This window comes from Oryctolagus cuniculus, chromosome 5 (assembly GCF_964237555.1).
Source record: "Oryctolagus cuniculus chromosome 5, mOryCun1.1, whole genome shotgun sequence".
NCBI lineage: Eukaryota > Metazoa > Chordata > Mammalia > Lagomorpha > Leporidae > Oryctolagus > Oryctolagus cuniculus.
The window spans coordinates 163,651,627-163,675,309 of NC_091436.1; the positions used below are offsets into that span (position 1 = coordinate 163,651,627).

At 52.3% G+C, this 23,683-nt stretch overlaps 2 long non-coding RNA genes across 4 annotated transcripts in view; one reads left to right on the forward strand and one right to left on the reverse strand.

Moving 5' to 3' along the window:
• The window catches only part of LOC138849838 (uncharacterized), a 171,779-nt gene that overhangs the window by 83,589 nt on the left and 64,507 nt on the right, over positions 1-23,683 (forward strand). The window contains exon 4 of one of the 3 annotated variants that reach the window (XR_011389057.1): positions 22,158-23,478. The exons of the other annotated variants lie outside the window; for them this stretch is intronic. This is a non-coding gene — a long non-coding RNA (uncharacterized lncRNA). The remainder of the gene's footprint in view (positions 1-22,157; positions 23,479-23,683) is intronic. 3 annotated transcript variants of the gene reach the window in all.
• LOC138849836 (uncharacterized) lies at positions 1,295-4,937 on the reverse strand. Its single transcript, XR_011389054.1, has 2 exons — positions 4,807-4,937; positions 1,295-1,682 (listed from the first exon to the last, which is right to left on the reverse strand). It is a non-coding gene; the product is annotated as an uncharacterized lncRNA (long non-coding RNA).

A 23,683-nucleotide genomic window follows, 5' to 3' on the forward strand; every position in this document is an offset into this window, starting at 1 on the left:
TGGGGGAGAGGGAGGGGGCAGGCGTGTGGGGGAGAGGGAGGGGGCAGGCGTGTAGGGGAGAGGGGCAGGCGTGTGGGGGAGAGAGAGGGGGCAGGCGTGTAGGGGAGAGGGGGCAGGCGTGTAGGGGAGAGGGGCAGGCGTGTAGGGGAGAGGGGGCAGGCGTGTGGGCGAGGGGGGGCAGGCGTGTGGGGGAGAGAGAGGGGCAGGCGTGTAGGGGAGAGGGGCAGGCGTGTAGGGGAGAGGGAGCAGGTGTGCGGGGCAGAGGGGGCAGGCGTGTGGGGGAGAGAGGGGGCAGGTGTGCAGGGGAGAGGGGGCAGGCGTGCGGGCGAGAGGGAGGGGGCAGCTGCAGGCTCGCTGCACAGCAGCACACCTTCGTCCTGGCCGGAGCCGTCTCGAGAGCGAGAACCCGCTCTGGTGAGAAAAGGATCCGTTCCTGCTCATGGACCTGCCCACCCGGGAAAGGCTGCCCGCCTGTCAGGGACCGAGCTTAGTGTGGGTTCTGGTGGGAGCAGCCACAGAGTCACGGTCACACGGCCAAGTGAGCCAGGCCGTGCTGTGCCCGGGTGACGGACCTTCCTCAATTCCTGTAGGATTTAGTAGTAGCCTTCGCTCTCTGTCAGGCTTCAATCTGCCTTAGATGGCACCAATTAGGAGGAACATGGGCAGCCATATTTGCTCAACCTCTTCCAGGAAGCCTGCCCGGACTTCCACAGCTTCCTGGGATCTCAAAGGCCCAGGCTGTTCTGCTCGCCTGAGAATTGTAGCAGATGATTTGTTCTTGCTCGTTTATTTTATTTCCTCAAGGTGTGATAACGTGCCCATAATGTAAAATCAATCATCGTAGTCAACTCAGATACACTCACACAGCTGTGTAACCATCACTGCCATCCATCCCTGGAACACTTTTCATCTTATAAAACTGAAACTCTGCCCATCCGACGATAGTTCCCCATTTCTCCCTCCCCATACTGCTGTCCTGGCAGTCACCATTCTGCTTTCTGTCTATATTATAATTATTATGTTTTTATTTGAGAGAGAGAGATCTCCTATCTGCTGATTTCACTCCCCTCAAATTCCTACAACTGGTGGGTTGGGCCAAGGCAGGAGCCAGGAGCTGGGGACTCAATCCAAGTCTCTCACATGGGTGGCAGAAACCGAATTCCTTGAGCCATCGCCACTGACTCCCAGGGTCTGCTTTGGCAGGAAGCTGGAGTCAGCAGCCAGAACTGGGAATCGAACCCAGGCACTTTGATGTGGGACCCAGGTTTCTTGGGTGCCAGGCTAAAAGCCACTCTTTTTTTTTTTTTTTTTTAAGATTTATTTATTTATTTGAAAGTCAGTGTTACACAGAGAGGGAAGGAGAGGAAGAGAGAGAGAGAGGTCTTCCGTCCGATGGTTCACTCCCCAGTTGGCTGCAACGATGGGAGCTGCGCCAATCCAAACCCAGGAGCCAGGAGCCTCCTCCAGGTCTCCCACGCAGGTGAAGGGGCCTAAGGACTTGGGCCATCTTCCTCTGCTTTCCCAGGCCACAGCAGAGAGCTGGATCGGAAGTGGAGCTGTTGGGACTCAAACCAGCGCCCATATGGGATGCCAGCACTGCAGGCAGCAGCTTTGCCTGCTATGCCACAGCACTGGCCTTTAAGAGCCACTCTTGTCTCTGTGAATTTCGCTAGCCTTGGAACCTGTAAGTGGAATTGCATAGTATTAATATTTTTGTGACTTATTTGTTTACTAAACATCGATGCTGTAGCTTGTTCCATTTCTTTCTTTTCTTTTCTTTTCTTTTCTTTTCTTTTCTTTTCTTTTCTTTTCTTTTCTTTTCTTTTCTTTTTTGACAGGCAGTTAGACAGAGAGAGAGAGAGACAGAGAGAAAGGTCTTCCTTCCATTGGGTCACCCCCCAAATGGCCGCTATGGCCGACGTGCTGTGCTGATCCAAAGCCAGGAGCCAGGTGCTTCCTCCTGGTCCCCCATGTGGGTGGAGGGGCCCAAGCACTTGGGCCATCCTCCACTGCCTTCCTGGGCCACAGCAGAGAGCTGGACTGGAAGAGGAGCAGCCGGGACTAGAACCCAGTGCCCATATGGGATGCCGGCGCCGCAGGTGGAGGATTAACCAAGTGAGCCACGGTGCCGCCCCCCCATTTCCTTCCTTTGTATAGGTGGTCCTTCTAACTAAGTTTACGTTAATTCTTTGAGGGTGATGATGTCCTTGTGGCCTTAGTCCATTGCTATTATAGGATAGCACAGATTGGGTAATTTGTAAAGAAAACACATTTCTTTCAGCTCTGGAGGCTGGGAAGTTCAAGAGCACCGTGCTGGCTCTGGGGAGGGCCTTTATGCTGGTGTACATGGAGGAGGACGTCAGGTGGTGAGACCCAAGGAGCCTGCCAGCTCAGCTCTCTTCCTCTACTTACAAAGCCACTAATCCAGGGGCCAGTGCTGTGCTGGAGCAGGCGAAGCCTCTGCCTGTGGTGCCGGCATCCCATATGGGAGCTGGTTTGTGGCCCAGCTGCTCCTTTTCCAATCCAGCTCCCTGCTAATGGCCTGGGGAAGCAGCAGAATATGGCCCATGTGCTTGGGCCCCTGTACCCACATAGGAGACCTGGAAGAAGCTCCCAGCTTCGAAATGACCCAGCTCTGGCTGCTGTGGTCATTTTGGGGAGTGAACTAGTGCATGGAAAACCTCTCTCTCTCTCTTTCTCTCTCTCTGTTTGTAACTCTGCCTCTCAAATAAATAAATAAAATCTTAAAAAAAAAAAAAGCCACGAATCCTTTCACGGGGGCCCATCCTCGTGACCTCAGCCGTTGCAGTCACCTCCCAGAGTCCCTTCTCCGAGCATCGTAAGTGCAGGAATTTGGGGATTGAGATTCCAATCCATGAGTTTTGGGGGGACACATTAAAACTATAGCATGGCCTGTGGAGGTTCACACCGTGTGGCAGCACATTGGAGCACTCGGTTAATAATCACGGGTGCATGACAGTTATTTGAAACTTTTTGGGGTTTGTGGCCGCTACAGGAGTGAAGACAGAGGATGTCAGGCCAGAGGGGCCCTCCACGCCGTCTGCAGCCTGGCCTCTAGTGGATTCGTGCGTTCCACCACTCCTGTGCGTAGGTCTATGGCACAGGGTAATAACTGACCTCTTACATTTGATGAGAAGGCAGGTGCTCTATGCTTGCCAGCAGCAACACTACCCTTCAATCAGGAGTGTGTGTGTTAAGTGAAGAAATGTCCTCTTTGAAGGAAAAGAGTCGGGGTACTGGGCCTAGGTCTGTGAGCTCTTTTCTCATTTGAGGCTGAGAGCCTCCAGAGCCATGGCTGCCATTGGTCAGCGTCTCCCATGGACAGCTGCTGTCCCATGTGGCTTACAGCCGAAGTCAAGGTTAGGGCTTGATGGCTGTTTTATGTTATAGAAATGGGAGCGCAGGGAGAGGCAAGGCCATCAGCTCATTCCAGTAGGGGCTGTCAGGCTCTGTGGAGGATGTTTGCTCTGGACCTGGTGTGGGGTTAAGCCTTGGGGGTATCAAGGTGCCCTGGGATCCCTCTGCCTCTGAATACCGGTGGCTGGCGCTGGCTGTGTGTTGTGCTGAAGCTCAGGCTGGCTTCTCGCCTGTGCTGTCTTCAGACAGCAGCCTGGTTCTGCCCCGAGCAGACCCTGTTCTGACGGACTTAACGGGAAGGCACCTGCTGAAGAAGCCCCAGCATGTCTGCCTGGCCTCCTCTACCTGCAGAGTCTTAGATCTTGCTTGGCCTCATGGTCGAAGACCTCTCTTTAGTGTTATACTTTGAGATCAACATGGAGTTCTAGCCTGGTGGCCCTGCCACTGTCCCCACCGTATACTGTCCAGCTTCTGGGAGGCCCCCAGCTACGGTCTGCACCAGGAACACTGCCTATTCTGGAAGCTTCCCTAACAGGAAGCAGGGGTGGAGGAGGAGAGGGAGGTGGCAGCCGTCCAGGCTCGTCATCCACGTATGATTTTCTTCTCATTATCTGAGCCCTTGCAAGTCACTGAAAGGCAGCAGGAATCTATACCGAGTTTGAACAACCACGAAACACCAGATGAGCCCACTTCTGCCTGCTGGACTCCGCGCTCTGGATGGGATGAGTCCTGGAGGGGCCTGGTGTGGTGGGTCTGCAGGGAGCGCTCGTGGTAGAAGTGCATTTGGTGCCTAACCAATCAGTCCCAAACCAGGGGAGATGCCACCAGGGAGCTAGAAATGTTGGGGGTTCTGTGTGTGCGTGTGTTGGGGGCGGGCAGTGTCTAAGTTCCACTGTTTCCTAAGATGTTGGGAGGAGGAAGCCCTGCCTGCCCGGGTCAGCACCCTTGCCCGCCCGGGGTCCCCCGGATGCAGCCTGCTCTACAGGCCGGGGAGTGAGGAAGGCCATCTGGCTGTCAGGCCTGGAGCTGGTGCGCCCGAGGAAGTGCCCTGGGCCTGTGTGCTGGCCAGCCCTGGGGAGGGGAGGAGGAAGCCACAGAGGGTGTCACTGGCTGAGGCCACCCAGGGTGGCACAGGGCTCACAGGAAGTCCCAACTGGTTGCTGTGAGGGTGGGGACTCGGCCCCTGCCATCAGAACCTGGGTTCCATTAGAGCCCGGGACAAGTCGGGCTGGAGTCCTTCCTGGATGGCTGGTGGGCTCCGTGGTCACTGGGACAGTTTAGCCACAGGCTCGCTCACTGTCTGGGGAGCTGCATGTGCCCCTGGTGCCTCCCCACAGGGAGAGGTCATCCAAGGCTGATGGGGCTGTGCAGTGCCAGAGATGCACTGTGGGGGAAAAGTCACGGGCCCTTGGGTAGCTGTCACGGTACCTGCTCTGAGAAGTCCCCCAGCTGGTGGTGGCTGGCGCTGGGCCCGGCCTGGTCCTCAGCTGCCAGCTCAGCGTGTCTCGCCCGCCCTCTGTGCTGTCTGTCATGTGGCCAGGCTCTGCACCAAGGGCCATGGGGCCGGGAGGCCCCTGGGGGAGTGGGGAGGCCGTGCCAGCGTGGCAGGCAGCAGCCCACATAGGAGGCAGCCCTGTGTCAGAGCTCACTTGCACAACGCTTCCTGCGTGTGTTTGCATCCCAGGCTCAGCAACTGTCATGTCAGCATCTGACCTTTCAAACTGTTGAAATGGAGCCACTTCTGCAGCACATGCTCACAGGGCGGCCCCCTTCCTGCCCCTCCTGCCTGCCCAGGGGCTCTGTCTCTGCCTGCCTCTGGGGCTGCGGGGTCTGTTCCCGGCATTTTTCCTGGAATTTTACTGAATTGTTCATTTTTAAAACAATTTTATTTCTTTATTTTCATTTTATTTGAAAGGCAGAAAGGGGAGACAGAGAGATCTTCTGTCCATTGATTCCCTCCCCAATGCCTGCAACAGCCTGGGCTGCACCAGGCCAAGCCAGGAGCCCGGAACTCCATCCTGGTCTCCTGCATGTGACAGGGACTCAGTACTTGGCTCATTCCCCTTTGCCTCCAGTGCATTCGCTGGAAGCTGGATAGGAAGTGGAGTGGCCAGGACTTGAACCAGGCACTCTGACATGGGATATGGGTATCACAGGTGGTCACAACTGCTGCACCAAATGCCTGCCCTTGTTGGTTGCTTTTTATTTTATTTAAATTATGTTGTGTTTTTTTCAGATTTATTTTACTTTACAATGTATATTGTTACCATTTTTAACCTCGGTTGCATTGTATACAGCTGCCAGAGAGACAGGCATCTCTCATTTCCATGAGACTTAAGTTCTCCCTATTTTCTGGCCTTCCATTGCTCTTAGGTCTAGGGCCATCCTGCTTCTGGCACCTGCCCCCAGCCATGTCACGTAAAGTTATAGGAGGCCATTATTTATTTTATTTTATTTATTTTTTTAAGATTTATTTATTTATTTGAAAGAGTTACACAGAGAGAGAAGGAGAGGCAGAGAGAGAGGTCTTCCATCCACTGGTTCACTCTCCAATTGGCTGCAACGACTGGAGCTGTGCCGATCCGAAGCCAGGAGACAGGAGCTTCCTCTGGGTCTCCCATGTGGGTGCAGGGGCCCAAAGACTTGGGCCATCTTCTACTGCTTTCCCAGGCCGTAGCAGAGAGCTGGATGGGAAGTGGAGCAGCCAGGACTTGAACCGGTGTCCATATGGGATGCCGGCACTGCAGGCAGTGGCTTTACCCACTACGCCACTGCAGCAGCCTAAGGAGGCCATTATTTTAGATAAGACCTCTGCCCTGGGCTTCAACAAATCAGACCAAAAAAATCAACAAGGAGTCACTCATGCTTATATTCCACATCAGCCAGCTGAAATTAAGCTGCTTATCTGATTTCCTCAGAAATTGTGGCTAGAAGGGCCAGCACTGTGGCATAAGGGTTAAGTCTGCAATGCCAGCATCCCATATGGGCACCGGTTCAAGTCATGGATGCTCTAATTCCTATCCAGTTCTCTGCTGGTGCACTTGGGAGAGCAGAAAAGAATGGCCCAGGTCCTTGGGCTCCTACACCCAGGTGAGAGACCTGGCAGAAGCTCCTGGCTCCTGGCTTCGGATCTGCCCAGCTTCAGTCATTGTGACCATCTGCGGAGTGAACCAGCAGATGGAAGACCTTTCTCTCTGTCTCTCCCTCCCACTGTCTGTAACTCTGGCTCTCAAATAGAGTAAATAATTTTTAAAAAAAATCAGGGTTAGAAAGATAATAGCCAAAATTTCCAAATAGGCCAATTACAATCTCTGTGAGAAGGAGGTTCCCTCTGTTTTAGCACTTATGCAGTGGAAGAAAACCCTGAAAGATCTTGATGTTAACCACTTGAATATTCGTCTATTGCTTTGTCTCCCTGTCTGCACCTTGTAAGGGAAACAACAATGAAACGGCCTGCTCCTTGCTCTTTTTTTCTGCTGCCTTGAACCCCTCTCTGCCTATAAAAACCAGCTTCTCTCAGCTCGTTGGGGCACTTCTATTTCATGGAGTCATGTAGCTTGATTCTGAAACAGCAGATAAAGCCACCTGTGATCTCCAGACTAAATTCTTGCAGCATTCTCTGAACTCTTGTGACCTTGCCACACTCAGACCCTGATAGGTTGTGATTCTTGTGTGGGATGGGGGTCGGGCTCATGGAGCCACCTCGTCCCAGCCTTGTCTGACTCAGACAGGATCCAGTGGAGAGGACTTGGCCCGGGAGGCTGGAGGAGGGACAGGAACCCTCAAGTGCCCTTTGGCACAGAGAATAACCCCAGTGCTTCAAAGCAGGTCCAGGGCCACCTGGGAGGGTGGCCGTGGTTAAGACCCTTCCTGTCTCCTGTTTCAGTTGAGGCTGTTCATCCTCGGACCAACGCACACAACTTTTCTTTGATTCCTTTGGGGATTCCGCACATGGAAATGGGCAGATTCAGAGATTCTCCTGTGGAACCGAGGGTCAGCCTGTACACGTGGGCATGGGCACTGAACGGTTTCAGTCGCCAGGCACCCAGCACCATTGGTGTTCCCCTTTGACACCCGCCTCCTCTTCCCCTTCCTAAAGCCACTTTTCCACCAGGTTTTACTACTTCTGCCTATAACACACTCTTCCAGTACACCTGCTTCTCTTCACCACCCCCTGATTCAGCAGGCAGTCAACCAGGGCCCTTGGGCTCAAGCTGACCCCTAATGATTTTGTCCACAAAGTTTTTATTTTAAATATTTATTTATTTGAAAGGCAGAGTTACAGAGAGGCAGAAAGAGAGAGAGAGAGAGAGAAAGAGAGAGAGAGAAAGTCCTCTATCCGCTGGTTCACTCCTCAAATGGCCACAATGGCTGAAGCCAGGCCAATCTGAAGCAAGGAGCCAGGTGCCTCCCCTGGTCTCCCATGCGGGTGCAGGGCCCAAGCGCCTGGGCCATCCTCCACTGCCTTCCCGGGCCACAGCAGAGAGCTGGATGGGAAGTGAAACAGCCGGGACTCAAATGGATGCCCATATGGGATGCCAGCACTGTAGGTGGTGGCTTTACTTGCTAAGCCACAGTGCTGGCCCCTTGTCCATAAAGTTTTTTTATTTTTTTTATTTGACAGGTAGAGTTATAGACAGTGAGAGAGAGACAGAGAGAAAGGTCTTCCTTCCATTGGTTCACTCCCTTAATGGCCGCTACGGCCGGCGCTGCACCGATCCAAAGCCAGGAGCCAGGTGCTTCCTCCTGGTCTCCCATGCGGGTGCAGGGCCCAAGCACTTGGGCCATCCTCCACTGCCTTCCCGGGCCACAGCAGAGAGCTGGCCTGGAAGAGGAGCAACCGGGACTAGTATATCCATGAAGTTTTATCACAACCCAGCTACACACATTCACTGTCAAGGTATCAGGGCTGCCTTCTTTCTACAGAGGCAGAGTTGAATATGCCCAGGATACAAAAGTGCTTCAAAGGCTCATGGGAAAATAGAACTAAAAGAGAATGTGCACTCTTGGTGGACTCTGGAGATCTCTCTGGCCCTTCCTGGCGCTTGACAGGAAGTGGCATTCATGCACTGGCCCCTCGCGGTGGGATGGTGCGAGCAGCTTTCCAACAGACGCCTCCTTCCCAGGATGCTCCCCTGCAGCCTGTGTCCCACACGTGGCCTCTGTCCAGTAGGAGTCTGGTGGTGGCCCTCAGCCACCTGCCGCAGGGGCTCTGTGTGCCCTCTTGACGGAGGGGGAACACCTTCTGTGGCCTACAGGAGTCTTCTGCCTTTTCCAGCCGTCCTCTTGCCACTGTGCCGCTTCCAGCTGCTGGGGCAGCAAGCGCCCAGGGCACCTGCCTGCCTCCACGTCCCCGCCTTTCTCGGGCTGCTCTCTCTCCTTGGTATCACCTCTCTCGCTGCTCCTTTTCTGGCACACTCGGGCTCGTCTGCAGCTGTCAGGACAGCCTCCTGACTTCCCAGGACAGGCTGGGAGCCTTTTCTCTGTGCTGCCGGAGCCGTCAGGACTCCTCTCGGCTGGGACATGCCAGGTTATGTTGAAATGGCGTCTTCCTCCTTCCCTTTCCCCTTCATTCCGTTCCCCCTCTCCTCTCCTTTCTCCCTCCCTCCCTCCCTTTCTATCTCTCCCTGTATATGTTTATATATTAGTTGCCCATCTGAGTACTCTGTCTACGAAAGACCAAAACGGTCAAAGCTCCTTGCTGCTCTGCCTGCCAATGAGAGAGACAGAAGGGAGACAAGACGGGGCCGGTGTTGTGGCACAGTGGCCATGTGGTGTCAGCTCAGGTCCCAGCTGCTCTGTTTCTGACTCAAGGGAAGCCAGTGGAAGATGGCCAAGTATCTGGGTCCCTGTCACCCACACTGGGAGACCAGGATGGAGTTTCAGGCTCCTGGTTTTGTCCTGCACCAGCCCTGGCCTGTGCAGTCATTTGGGGAATGAATCTATTGTTGGACGATCTCTCTGTCTCTACCTACCTACCTACCTACCTATCCATCCTTCAAATAAATAAGCACATCTTCCAAAATAAGAGAAATTAACCAAAATGAAGTAGGTTTGAGAACACTAGAGAGAGGATGTCCTTCAGGAAGAAGTCCGTCCGAGAATGCTGATGTTTTGATGGTGTGGCCAAGGCAAGCCCGCCTGAGGGGGCTTCTTAAGGGAGGGAGGGAGGGAGCCATGTGGATATCTGGGGAAGAGCAGCTAACAAAGCAGAGACGTGCAAAGATTAGATAGCAGGAGCACACCCAGCACATGCATGTGAGGATGAGTGTGGTCTAGGGGAGGGGATGAGGAAGGGAGAAGGAGAATGATGGGGAGGATGGGGCCACGTGGGGCCGTGGGAGTGACCTTGGCCTTGACTCTGAAGGGCACAGGAGCCACTTCAGGGTGCTAAGCAGAGGAGTCACATGACCTGGCTTGAGTTTTATTTTATTTTTTAAAGGTTTATTTAATTTATTTGAAAAGCAAGAGTGACGGAGAAAGAGGGAGAAAGAGAGAGAAAGAGAGAGATCTTCCATCCAGTGGCTACCCCCCAGTTGACCACAATGGCTAGTTCTGGGCCAGACCGAAGCCAGAAGGGAGGAACTACATCCGGGTCCCCACAGGGTTGACAGGGACCCAACCATTTGGGCACCTTCTGCGGCTTTCCCAGACTCATCTGCAGGGGGCGGATCGGAAGCGGAGCCGCTGGGATTCAGACATGTGCTCCGATATGGGATGCCGGCGTTGAACGAGAAGGCTTAGCTGGCTGCACCACCACGCTGGCCCTGTGACTTAAGCTTCCATAGACATCCTGGCTTTAATGTTACTGTCCATTAGAAAGACAAGCTCCTGGTGCAGCAGACCAGGCCTCACCACAGCTTCCAGCATCCCATGGAACAGGTGGAGTCTCGGCTGTTCCACTGCCAACCCAGCTCCCTGCTAATGCCCCTGGGGAGCCCCTATCACCGCTGTGGGAGACCAGGGTGGATTTCCAGGCTTCTGACTTCAGCCTGGCCAGGCTGCAGCCGTTGTGGCCATTTGGCGAGTGAACCAGCAAATGGAAAAAGAAAAAAATAAACAAAAAGAAAGACCGTCTCCTTCAAGGTGGGCATTATGTCTTATGGATGTGCTTCTCAGGGAAAAGCACATCTAACTGGTAGAAGATCTCGATATGTGTTGTACAAATGAGCGAGGAATGAGTGAACCTGGGAATGAATGTTATCTCCCGGTAGCCAGATCCTGGTGCCTCAGGGCTCCGGAGTTCTCTCACTGTTGAAGGAAAGTTCTGGTAGAAGATGCTGCCAACAGCCACATCCCTGGGGCTCTTGGCTCCTTGACTGAGTGCTGCAATGACAGCTGCAAACCAGTTTTCCCTGTTGCCACAGATGTATCAGTGCCACCCGGAGGGAGGATTTCAGGGATGTGTCACACAGCCTCGTCCCAGGCCAAGCCCTGTGCAGCCTTCTGCCCAGGGACGTCGACAAAGCCATGGTTGAGTTATTGAAAGGTTGCAGGCGGAGGTGGGGGGCGTGGAGGGTTTGTTGATGGACACACTCGGGATTTACAAAGATCTGTGCTGGTTTGAACCAAGAGACCCTGTGAGCAGGAGGCAAAGTGGGAGGAAGGTAAGGCCCAGCCCCCCACTGCACCAACAGAGCCGAGGGAACACGCAGCCCTGCTCTGAGTTCAAGTGGGGAGCAGTGGCAAAGCCTGCAACAGCCCGGCCAGCCCACCTGGAAGTGGGGTGATAGATGCTTCTTGCCCAGGAGTGAGACCCCTCCTCTGATGGCACGAGGCCACGCTGAGGACTTCAGGAGAGCCCTCAGAGAGTGCTGGCAGTGCCCTGGGGTGCTGAGAGCCCGGTGGGAGATGGGCTTGGAGATGAGGAGCCTGGGGGTAGGGACGTGGTCGCTTGCTCCAAATGTCTGGACTGTTAGCTTGGAGGAGGCTCAGGTTGGGAGTTCTGAATGGGCTTGGGGAGTTCCTCTGGGCTCACTAAGTGGCAGCGCAGTCCCAGTGTGAGATGGGTGGCCTTGTGGGGAGGGGATAGTCAGCAGGTGGGGGCTACAGCAGGGACGGGCACCTGACATGCAATTCCACTAGGTGAGTTGAAGTCGTTTTTCTACACTGGGGTTCCAGGAGTGTATGCTTCTGTGCATGGCAGAATCTGCTAGCTATTCCTTAATTTACATTTTTTACTTCTTTTTTCGTAATAATAACCTACATTTTCCACATGCCTTCTTGAACAAGGGCTATTTTTTCCAGCCTCCCTTGGAACTGGGTGTGGCCAAGGGGTGAAATTGTGACTAACAGACTAAAAGTGGAATGTTCATGTCAGCTTCTGAGAAGTAGTATTGAAGAGAGGGAGTGTGCCCTTACTTCCCCTTCTTCCTTGCCGTGGGATGGAATGTAGATGCGGTTGCTGGAGCTCAGAGTCCACTTTGGGCCACGAGGTAGACGCTCTGCGTTGATTAGGAGCTGGCCACTATTGAAACCCTAGAGGGTTCACCTGTATTTTTCATCTATGTGACAGATATGTGTGAACCGCACTGACTTGGGGTTTCCTGAAACTTACAAATGAACTCATCCTTACCCAATACATCATGGAAAGTAAACACACACACACACACACACACACACAGAGCATTGAAAGGAAGTGGGTGGACTCTTGAATCAGTTGCCTGGCTTCGAAACCTAGCCCGCTCCTGCCAGCTGTGTGCTCTTGAACCAACTTTCTTTCTTTCTCACTCTGTTGTCTGTGTCTGTAGTGAAGTACTTGAGACTGGGTGCTTTATAAAGAAAAACAGGCTGATTTAACTCAGAGGTTTGGAGACTGACAGCCTGAGATCAGGTGGCCCCGTGGGTCTGGCATCTAGGGAGGGTCTCTCGGTGGAGGGCATGGCTGCGGGAGCACCTGTGAGAGTGAGAGATCACATGTCTGGACAGGAAGCCGGAGAGCAGCTCAGGGGTCAGGCTCCCTCTAACAACCAGGGTCTGGGGAAAGCTAGTCAGCCATCAGCAACTCCCATGACCTAGTCACCTCCTACAAGGGCCCGCCTCTTAAAGGCCCCGCCACACTGAAGACCAAGCCTCCTGTGTCCAAACCATTGCCATGAGCACACGTCACAGACCCCACGCATGTCTGCTCACCCTCTGCCTTGCCGTACATGGGGCACCTGGAGTTGTACCCACGTGGACACAGGCCCCACGCGTGTCTGCTCACCCTCTGCCTTGCCGTACATGGGGCACCTGGAGTTGTACCCACGTGGACACAGGCCCCACGCGTGTCTGCTCACCCTCTGCCTTGCCGTACATGGGGCACCTGGAGTTGTACCCACGTGGACACAGGCCCCACGCGTGTCTGCTCACCCTCTGCCTTGCCGTACATGGGGCACCTGGAGTTGTACCCATGTGGACACAGGCCCCACGCGTGTCTGCTCACCCTCTGCCTTGCCGTACATGGGGCATCTGGAGTTGTACCCACGTGGACACAGGCCCCACGCGTGTCTGCTCACCCTCTGCCTTGCCGTACATGGGGCATCTGAAGTTGTACCAAGTGTGCTTTCCCTTATTGCCTTGTTCACGCGAGAAACGAGCACTAAACGAAGAGTCAAAACACAGTGTATGCCAACATGCTCAAGACTTCTGTTCTTTCTTTTTTTTAAGATTTATTTTATTTATTTGAGAGGCAGCGTTATATGGAGAGAGAGAGAGAAAAAGATCTTCTACCTGCTGATTCACTCCCCAAGTGGTCACAATGGCTGGGGCTGGGTCAGGAGGAAGCCAGGAGCCCGGAGATTCATCTGGGTCTCCCACGTGGGTGCAGGGGACCAAGCACTTGGGCCATCTTCTGCTGCTTTCCCAGGCACTCATCAGGGAGCTGGATCGGAAGTGGAGCAGCCGGGACTTGAACCGGCGCCCATGTGGGATGCGGGCGTTGCAGGCAGCGGCTTACCCTGCTGCACCACAGCGCTGGGCCCTGCTTTGGAGCATGGGCTTGAGGAATGTACCCAGAGGAGGGGGGGTTTTCCGTGTGCTCAGGTGCTCTCGCTGTTCTGGCTGTTGCTTCTGAGATTCTGGGAATACAGACCGCCTGACCCTGACTGGCAGCCAGCCCGCTTCCCTGCGGGGGGCGTCTCTGCGTTTCCTGAGAAACCTGAGCTCCAGTGCCGCCTCTTCACTCCTTTCTGGCTTTGTGGCAGTACAGAGGTGAGGAAGGCGGCTGCACACCCTGGCTCCCAGTGTGGTAACGAAGGCAGACAGAATTCCTGTTCCTCTCCGGACATGCTTCGTCTTACGTCTGGCCCCAAGGGCTGTGAGTGCCGGAGGATGAGTGAGAGTTTGCCAGGAGTATAAGGTCAGGTGGCCTTTTGGGGACATATCCCCAAGGGGCTTCTGCAGAGGTGCGGAGAGATGGCCACGCACTGTCACTCATGACCATCGCTTGTTGTAGTGGAAGCCTGGGTACAGCTCACTGTCCACCTCAGGAAGACTGGATAACCCACAGACATCCCCACAACGGAATACAATACCCTGGGGGAGAAAGAGCAGGGTGTCACCTGTGCACTGACAGGGCAAGCCTTCCAGAACGTTCTGTGAAGCTTGAAAAGCGAGGCGCAGTGGGATGCATAGTTGGCTCCATTTTGTATAGGAAAAGGCTGGAGGCAGATAGTATTGTATAAGTCTCTATATTTGCATGTATTTGCAGACAGATTGGAAAAATAAACAAGGACTGATAAAAACAATTACCACCAACAGGAGCTGGGGGCGGGGCGTGGGAAGGGAGTGGGTGAGATCCGGGTAGGAGCAAGTCTTCCACTCATCCTGTACACATTTGGCTCTTGACGCTCCGAAACAGATCACCCACTGCATTGCATCGTATTTAATGAAAGAGAAGAACATTGTCAGCCGAGAAGACAGCCTGTGCAGAGCCGCTGAGAGGCGGGACTCAGCAAGTGGCCGGAGAGCAAAGTCCCCTCCCCACCCCCGATTCGATCTAGTGTCCTCCGGCCCGCCTTCCAGAACCTCAGTGTGTTTGATTTCCAGTGACCTCCTGGAATAGCCATTCCTCAAAAACAGGGACCTCGTCCATTTCTTAACTTGATGGTTTCTTAGGGGTGATTGTTACTGCGTTTTTTTCTTTTTCAAAAACAAAAGATTTATTGATTTGAAAGGCATAATGACTGAGAGAGTGACATAGAAAGAGAGGTCTCCCATCTGCTAGTTCACATCCCAAATGGCCATAGCAGATGGGGCCAGGCCAAGGTCAGGGGCATCTCTTATGTCAGTGCTAGGGCCCCACGCACTTGAGCCACCATCTGCTGCCTCCCAGGCGCATTAGCAGGGAGCTGGCTCAGAAGTGGAGCAGTCGAGACAGGCACGGTGGCCTAGCAGGCTCAGCCTCTGCCTGCAGGGCTGGCATCCCAGATGAGTGCCGGTGCTAGTTCCAGGTGCTCCTCTTCTGATCCAGCTCTCTGCTATGGCCTGGGAAAGCGTGGAAGATGGCTTGGGCCCCTGCACCTGCGTGGGGGCAGAAGCAGCTCCTGGCACCTGGCTTTGACCAGGAGTGGTCATCTGGGGGTGAACCAGCGTATGGAAAGCCTTTCTCTCTGTCTCTCCCTCCCTCTGTACTTCTACCTCTGAAATAAATAAAGAAGAAGTGGAGTCGAGACCCAAACCCGCCTTCCCGATGGGATGGTAACCCGCTGTGCCACAGTGCTGGCCCTGTTCTTGAGCTTTGCTAGTTTCCAGTAGTCTGCATGTTAACCCTTTGTTGGATGAATGGCTTGCAAGTGCTTTGTCCCGTTCTGCCGGTCATCTCTTCCCTCTGTTCCTAGTTTCGTTTGGTAGGCAGAAATGTCTCAGGCTGGTGAAGTCACGTTTGTCTAGTGTGCTTTTGTTGCTTATGCAGAAAGGGCTCAAAGACCAAAGAGAAGGGAGTGGAAAAGCTGATTGCCTGGTTCGATCAGTTTACACTGTGCACGGGTGTTGAAATGCTGTACCGTACCCCATAAAAACGTGTAAGCATTACACCTTAATCACCAAATTTTCAAAACTAATTATTTAAAAAACCTAAGGACTTCATTGTTCTTGTTCTTTGTCCGTTGGAAGAGTTGCTGGCATGTAGCAAGCACCAGTAGCACTGGCTGACTGTGCCATCCCTGGCCTCACTGAGAACTCTCTCTCATCGGCGTCCAGCGTCTTCTGCAAGAAAACCCCTTCCCTCCCGACAGCCTTGCACTGCTTCCTGACCGGGTCCTCCATTCTCCCTTTCCCTCAGTTTCCTGGTTCAGCAGTCATTCCATCTCTCCTCGGGAATATGAGGGGTGAGGGCTTGGTGTAGCCACCAAGACACTGCCTGGGATACCTGTATGCCATAGCAGAATGCCTTCGTTCAAGTCCTGGGTCCACTTCCGGTTCCAGATTCCTGCTAATGTACACCTTGAGCAGTAGCAGGTGATGGCTGTGTACTTGGGTTCCCGTCATGAACATGGGAGACCTGGATGACATTTTGGGCTCCTGACTATAGCCTGGTCCAGTTCCTGCCCCTGGGGGCATTGGGAGAGTGAACCAGCAGGCGGAAGGTGTTTCTGTCTGGCTGCCTCTCTCTTTGTATTTCAAATATCTTGAAAAAAATTTTAAATAAGAGACAGTTAGCATGGAACAATGCTAAAAGAAAAAGTTATGACTGGCCACAGAGAAATTATACACTGAAACAAATATATAGCCGTGAATACAAGTGTGCATCGACATAAGCCCCTGTGCATAAGACATGAGAATGCATATGAGCACATTCACACAGAGGGCTGCCTGACACACAGCAGGGAGACCACATCTCGCTCACTAAACAAGGGCTCCATCAGCACCTTTTCTACAACAGTGGTTTGCAAGCATCTGAGGCTGCATAGCTCCTAAAGGAATTTGGAGAAAGCCCTCCCCAACGTTTATAAACCAACATCCAAAATTCTTATCATACATTTAAAGATTTTAATTACTTTATTTATTTGAAAGGCAGAATTACAAAGAGGCAGAGGCACAGAGAAAGAGAGAGAGAGAGAGAGAGAGAGAGAGAGAGAGAGAGAAAGAGGTCTTCCATTTGCTGGTTCTGCAGTGGCTGGAGCCGCACTGGTCCGAAGCCTGGAGCCTGGAGCTTCTTCCAGGTCTCCCACGTGGCTGCAGTGGCCCAAGGACTTGGGACCATCTTCTACTGCTTTCCCAGGCCATAGCAGAGAGCTGGATCAGAAGTGGAGCAGCTAGGACTCAAATTGGCACCCATGTCACCCCTGTGGGATGCCGGCACTGCAGGCCATGGTTTCATTGCTAGGCCGCGGTACTGGCCCCTATCATACATTTAAATAGTTGCAAAGGATGTCCTTTTGACATGCTAAAAAATGTTAACATTTTAAAGTAAGAATGTTACATTAGTTTAAAATAAGGGTCAAATGGAATTCAAACGCTGTGCTAATTTGGTTAACTCACATTTTAAATCACAGGAACATTTTTTTTGCTAACATTCAGAAATATTTCATCTTCTTTTTGCCCTTCCTTGAATTCCCATTACTGTTCCACTTCTCCAGATTTTTATCCTAACAGAATACATTTTTATGCTTGAACGTCTTTTATTGATCTCATACTCATCAATCCTATGTATAAAAATGTCAGTGTTATCTGTTTCATTTTTGGGACAAGTTCCTGAGTGTTAAAAATAGTTATTCTCTTCCTTCTGGATTCAGTTAGCACCATAGTAAATAGTACCGAATCCATCAAAGCAAGCTATTTCAGCCATCTCTGGCCTGAAAATGCTGCCTAATAGCCATAAACACTACACAGCAAACGTTCTTGGCGCCCGGGAGCCCGTGGGTGGCTCTGTGACTCTGTAGGTCCCAGGAGGAGGGCGACTCAGCTGCTTGTGCAGGGCTGGCTCCCACAGCTGCTGCCAGACCGCGGGGGGCTGGGCTGCGGAGTCTGGGAGGGCCTCCGCTGGGAGCCTTGCCTGTCTCGCGTGGATTCTCAGGCTCTGGTGGACCGGCATGGGCTTCCTCACAGGGCGGCCAGGCTGGATTCTGAGTGAGCAGGTGGAACCGAGCACAAGTTTGAGCCCAGCTTGAGGATGGACTTGTCACTTCTGCCACGTGGTATTGGCCAGAGTGCTCAGATTCAGGGGTCTGGAAACAGGCAGATTTCCACCTCCAGATGGGAGGAACTCCAAGGTCACAGTGCAAGGGGCATGAGCACCGGGGGTGGGGTGTGAGGGGTGAGGTATTGTGGTCATCAGATACCTCCAAACACTGCGAAGTTTGATAGTCTCTAAGTGTAAAGAAGTAAATGTGTGTGTGGGGGGGGCACAACTGTTAAAAGTCCAGTTGGGGGCCAGCGCGGCGGCTCACTAGGCTAATCTTCCACCTGTGGTGCCGGCACCCTGGGTTCTAGTTCTGGTTGGGGCACCGGATTCTGTCCTGGTTGCTCCTTGTCCAGTCCAGCTCTCTGCTGTGGCCCGGGAGGGCAGTGGAGGATGGCCCAAGTGCTTGGGCCCTGCACCAACATGGGAGACCAGGAGAAGCACCTGGCTCCTGGCTTCGGATCAGCGCGATGCGCCAGCCGCAGCGGCCATTGGAGGGTGAACCAACGGCAAAGGGAGACCTTTCTCTCTGTCTCTCTCTCTCTCACTGTTCACTCTGCCTGTCCAAAAAAAAAAAAAAAAAAGTGCAGTTGGGATACCTACATCCTATGTCAGATGCTGGGCTTCCAGTCCTGGCTGCTGCTCCCTGCAGCTTCTTGCTAATACACACTCGGTGGGGGGGCGGGGGGGGGCGGGTAGCAAGAGATAAAAGTGCATGAGATTGAGATGAATCACAATCAAGTAACTGGGGCACCAGTTTGAGCCCTGCTGCCCTTCTTCCCACCCAGCTCCCTGCTAATGCGCCTGGAAAAGCAGTGGAAGGTGGCCTGAGAGCCTGGGCCTCTGCACCCGTGTGGGAGACTGATAGAGTTTCAGGCTCCTGGCATAGCCTGGGCCATCCCTGCCCAGGGATGTGAACCAGTGGATAGAAGATCTCTCTCTGTCTCTCCCTTTCTCTCCGTTATGCTGCCTTTCAAATAAATAAAATGAATCTTTTTAAAAAAGAAAAATTAGCTGTACATACTACAAAATTAGCAATTTTTTAATAGGGATTTGAAAAAATTAAGGATACAATAGTGAGTTTAGTTGGAATAATATATTCATGACATAATTTGATAATCACCTTGTTAAATAATACATACTGAATCTATAAGAAATCACATGAAACGCTGATGCGAGGGCTTTATCTAATGCACCAGGGATCTCCAAAGAGTTGATGAAAAAATGTGCGTTATGAAAAAACTATGCATGGATTTCAAACACTTTTTGCACCAAAATCAACTTCTCTTTTAATTCCATTTTTCTCATGAACTTTTTGAAGTGCCCTGAGATGTTGAGAAGATTTGAGAAGCTATGAGCGATATTCCAATATTCCTCAGAGAAGTTGGGAATAAGTCGCCTCTGTAAGCTCCAAGCTACATGAATGTGCTTTTTCTTTGCAGCTAACGACACCTCCTAGGGATGAGTTCTAAGAATAGCTGCACGAAATTGCTTTAAATTCAGGCAAGTGCGGAATCCAAGTCCTTTTGAGTATCAAGTCATTCCTAAGGACACCTCTCCCAGTTTGTTCTCTGAGGATGAACCCTCAAGGGTGATGGTTTTCTCCTTTTTTTTTTTTTTTTTTTTTTTTTTTTTTTTGACAGGCAGAGTGGACAGTGAGAGAGAGAGAGAGAGACAGAGAGAAAGGTCTTCCTTTGCTGTAGGTTCACCCTCCAATGGCCGCCGCAGCCGGCGCGCTGTGGCCAGCGCACTGCGCTGATCCGAAGGCAGGAGCCAGGTGCTTCTCCTGGTCTCCCATGGGGTGCAGGGCCCAAGCACTTGGGCCATCCTCCACTGCACTCCCGGGCCACAGCAGAGAGCTGGACTGGAAGAGGGGCAACCGGGACAGAATCTGGTGCCCCAACCTGGACTAGAACCCGGTGTGCCTGCGCCGCAAAGCCGAGGATTAGCCTAGTGAGCCGGGGCGCTGGCCGGTTTTCTCCTTTCTTTCTTCCTTCCACCCCTCCATCTTCCCTCCTTCCTTTCCTTCCTCTCTTTCTCGGAGGAAGCGAGCATAAGAGGTGACTTTGTTGACAAAAAGGTGTCTCCCTCCCCCTTCACCCCTACTCTATATCTACATGAAACTGGACTGAATTCAGATGAGGCCAATTACACAACTTTAATCATGGTGTTCCTTTAACAAGTAAGTAGGCAGATGTATAAACCAGGGGATTTCCCCAAGCACTTCATTATTCATCTCAGGGGGCTTCCCTTTCGTGTGCAGCCCTGGAGTCTTCCCCTCCGGGGGTCATGAATCATGGCAAGATGTGGGGGTGCTGAAAGGGGCCCTCTCTTCTGTGAAGTGGGAGAAAGACCGTGGTGAGCTCCAGAGCCTCTTCTCATTCCACCCGCTCACTCGGGGAGAGGGCACGTGAGGAGGATGAGGAGGGGGGAGAGGGCACGTGAGGGGGAGGAGGAGGGGGGAGAGGGCACGTGAGGGGGAGGAGGAGCTGGAAGTGGATTCTCGCAGGACTCTTCAAACTGCGTCTCGAAGTCTTGTGGGGCCCCTAAGTCAGGGTGTGGCCAGTGAATTAGGGGATCTTCCAGGTTTCCAGGGTACAGAGGGTCATGCAGAGGGCAGGCTTGCTTCCTTCCTTTCCTTTCTTTCTTAACATTTATTTATTTGAAAGGCAGAGTGACACACACACACACACACACACACACGCACACAGATTTTCCACCTGGTTTACCCCCAAAACGGCTACAACAGTGAGGGCTGGGTCATGCTAAAGCCAGGAGCCAGGAACTCCATCAGGGTCTCCCATGGGAGTGGCAGGGGCCCAAGCACTTGGGCCATCATCTTCTGCTTTCCCAGAAGCATTCGGCTCCTTGGCTGGAGCAGAAGTGGGGCAGCAGGGACTTGAACAAGCGCTCAGATATGGGAAGCGGATTCCCAAGCGACAGCCTAACGCGCTGTACCACAACAGCCCTCCCCCACTTCTGCTGCATATTTTTTCTTTTGCTTTTTTTTTTTTAAAGATTTATTTACTTATTTATTTGAAAGGCAGAGTTACAGAGGCAGAGACAGAGAGAGAGAGAGAGAGTGAGAGAGAGAGGTCTTTCATCCACTGGCTCACTCCCCAGTTAGCCCCAACGGCTGGAGCTGGGCTGATCCAAAGCCAGAAGCCAGGAGCTTCTTCTGGACGGCCAAGGACCTGGGCCCTCTTCCACTGCTTTCTCAGGTCATAGCAGAGAGCTGCATCAGAAGTGCAGCAGCCGGGACTCAAACCAGTGCCCATACAGGATGCTGGTCCTGCAGGTGGTGGCTTTTCCCACTATGCCACAGCACTGGCCCCTGCAGCATTTCTTTTTAAAGAAGAAGAGACCCTCACCCTCATTCATGACTCAACTATTTGCAGCCAAATGGAAACAACTCTGAGAGCTTTCTGAGAGACTACTGAAATTGCTTTCGAAGTATAGGTTCTCGACCTAAATGGGATTATATCACCATTAATCCATCATAAAACTAAGTATTGTTAAGTAGGAACTGCCTTTGGGGCCAGCGCTGTGGCATAGCGGGTGAAGCCGCCACCTGCGGTGCAAGCATCCCATATGGGCACCTGTTTGAGTCCTGGCTGCTCCACTTCCGATCCAGTTCTCTGCTATGGCCTGGGAAAGCAATAGAAGATGGCCCAAGTCCTTGGGCCCCTGCACTCACATGGGGGATCCAGAAGAAGCTCCTGGCTCCTGGATTATGATCGGCGCAGCTCCGGCCATTGCAGCCATCTGGGGAGTGAACCAGTGAATAGAATGCCTGTCTTTCTTTCTCTCTCTGCCTCTGCCTCTCTGTAACTCTGCCTTTCAAATAAATAAATAAGAAAGAAGGAAAGAAAGAAACAAGCAAACCAACCAACTGCATTTGATGCACACAACCTACCGAACATCACAGCTTTGCCAGTCCTGCCTTCAACAGGACACTCACATTAGACGGAAGTTGGGCAGAACAATCTAGCACAAAGCCTATTGTGTAATGAAGTGTTAACATCTCATGCAACTTATGGAATACTGTATTGACGGTGAAAAGAAGAATGGATTGCTTGGGTGCGCACTTGCCCAAACCATTGTCAGCTGGGGACTGCCTACGGCTCAGGAGCTCTGTGAGGGCAGGCACCGTGGCCTGTCTTTGTGTTTCCCCACAGGATGCGGGATAGACCTGTGCCAACACACAGCCACGGAATGTTTCTGGTTCATGGATGTGAGGGACTTTGGAGTTTTCCAGTGTGTTCTCTTGGGCACCTGGAGGAACGGGGATGAAACTCTCAAAGACAGCTGTGAATTCACCAGGGTTTAGGGAGCAAGAGAAACGCTCCCTTAATACTGCCTGTTGGCCCAGTTACATAGAAATCACAGGAGCCCACTGTTTTGGCCTAGGCTTCTGCACTGGCTCCCACCAGCCCAGACTGAGAAACCAGCATGGAGTCACTGGAGCTGAAGCTGCATAAGCATTAAGTGATCTGACCCTCTGAGGAGGCAGGGTTACAGAGGTCATGCTGGACTCTCAGGTGGCTCAGTATCAGTTAGTACCATAATGAAGTTTGCCCTGGTTCAGTCCTTACAAACATGGGGAACTTGAAGTAACACGCGATGTCCACCCCTCGGTTATTTTTCTGTTGTTGTCTCTCTGTTGCCACCTAACCAGGACAGGAACTGTGGGATGACCAGTCTGCTCTGTGATCGTCTGTTTCTGCTGTCTTCAGCGCTTCTCTGCCTACAAAACCAACACTTTCCACGGAGCTCTTTGGAACATTGATTCTGTTTCATGGAATTGAGTATTGCCCAACTCTAAAATCAGAAATAGAGCCAATTAAGGTCTTTAAGCCAACTTGTTGTAATTTTGTTTTTTTACGCCGTCCATTCTAGAGTCTGCCAACCCACTTACAAGCAGTGTTTCTTTATGATAACTCAAGTACCTGTGCCGTTTCCACTGTGGGCAGAGGTGATGTGGTCCCATTGGGCGTGGCCTTAACCTTGACAGTTCAATGCCATTTTCCTCCCACCCTCCTTTCTTCAGGCTGGAAAATTTTAGTTACTTTTATGTCTCAGAGATAGCGTATTTTGAGGAGGCATTCTCAGTGACCTTCTCTGGGCTGGAGAGAAATCAAGTTCAAGTGGAGAAAGAACGTTAGAGCCACCTTTTGAATTTTGAGAACTCCGTGAGTCACAGGAAAGAGCTGCACATGTGTTCCCTAATCTTTCCTCTTGTGGAGTTGTGTGCCTCAGTATCACCTCTGCCTTGGTGAGAGGGGGCACCAGGCTCCTGGAATGAAGACTGCAACTCCCATCCTCCCTTGCAGATGGTTGAGGCCAAAAAGATGCTAACACACCTCAAGTGACTTGTTGACTACTGCATTGAAAGTGAAGAAAGAGTGGTTGCGTGCGTGCACTTTGGCACCCTCGTGAAGCTGTGAAGTCAAACCCTTGTGAGTCAGAGCTGGCCGACTGTGGGCAGGCTCCTGAAAGGACAGTGCACGCGTGCCTTTTGTCTCTTCCTCACCGCTCCTGTTTATTGTCCTTTGGTTCTCTGTTGTCGGGTAGCTCATCACCTTCCCAATCAGTGGCCAAAACCACTCTGGTGTTTTGGTCAACAATGGACCACATTTACAGCAGTGGCCCCGTAAGATCATAATGGAACTGAAAAATTCTTATTGCCTAGTGACACGACACTGTAGTCATCGTAAAGTCACGACACAATACATTACTCACGCGTTTGTGATGATGCCGCCGTAGACGTACCTACTGCCTGGCCAGTCGTATGAAACGGTAGCACGTAGGACTTGACAATGAGGATGAGTGGTTGTGCTGCTGCTTTATGCCTTTACTACACTAGATTCTTTGTGTTATTATTTCAGAGCGCAGTCCTTCTACTTCTGCTAAAAACAAGTCTGCTGTGTTGCACCTGCGGCAGCCTCGTCGCTCCCGGGGTTGATCGCATCTCCTGATTGCATCAAGGGGCTGCGTGAGTGAGTGACCTGTCCCGCCTGGGCTTGTGTGCTCTGTGATGTTTACACAGGGACTTGCCTAATGATGGCTTTCTCAGGAACTGTCCCTGTCATAAGTGACGCGTCACTATGGGCTGGCAGTCTGGTCCTGCCTGACATCCCTGTTGTGCTGTAGGATCGAGGACAGCCTCGTGAACATGTCCAGGGCTGAGGGCTCCTCTGTGGT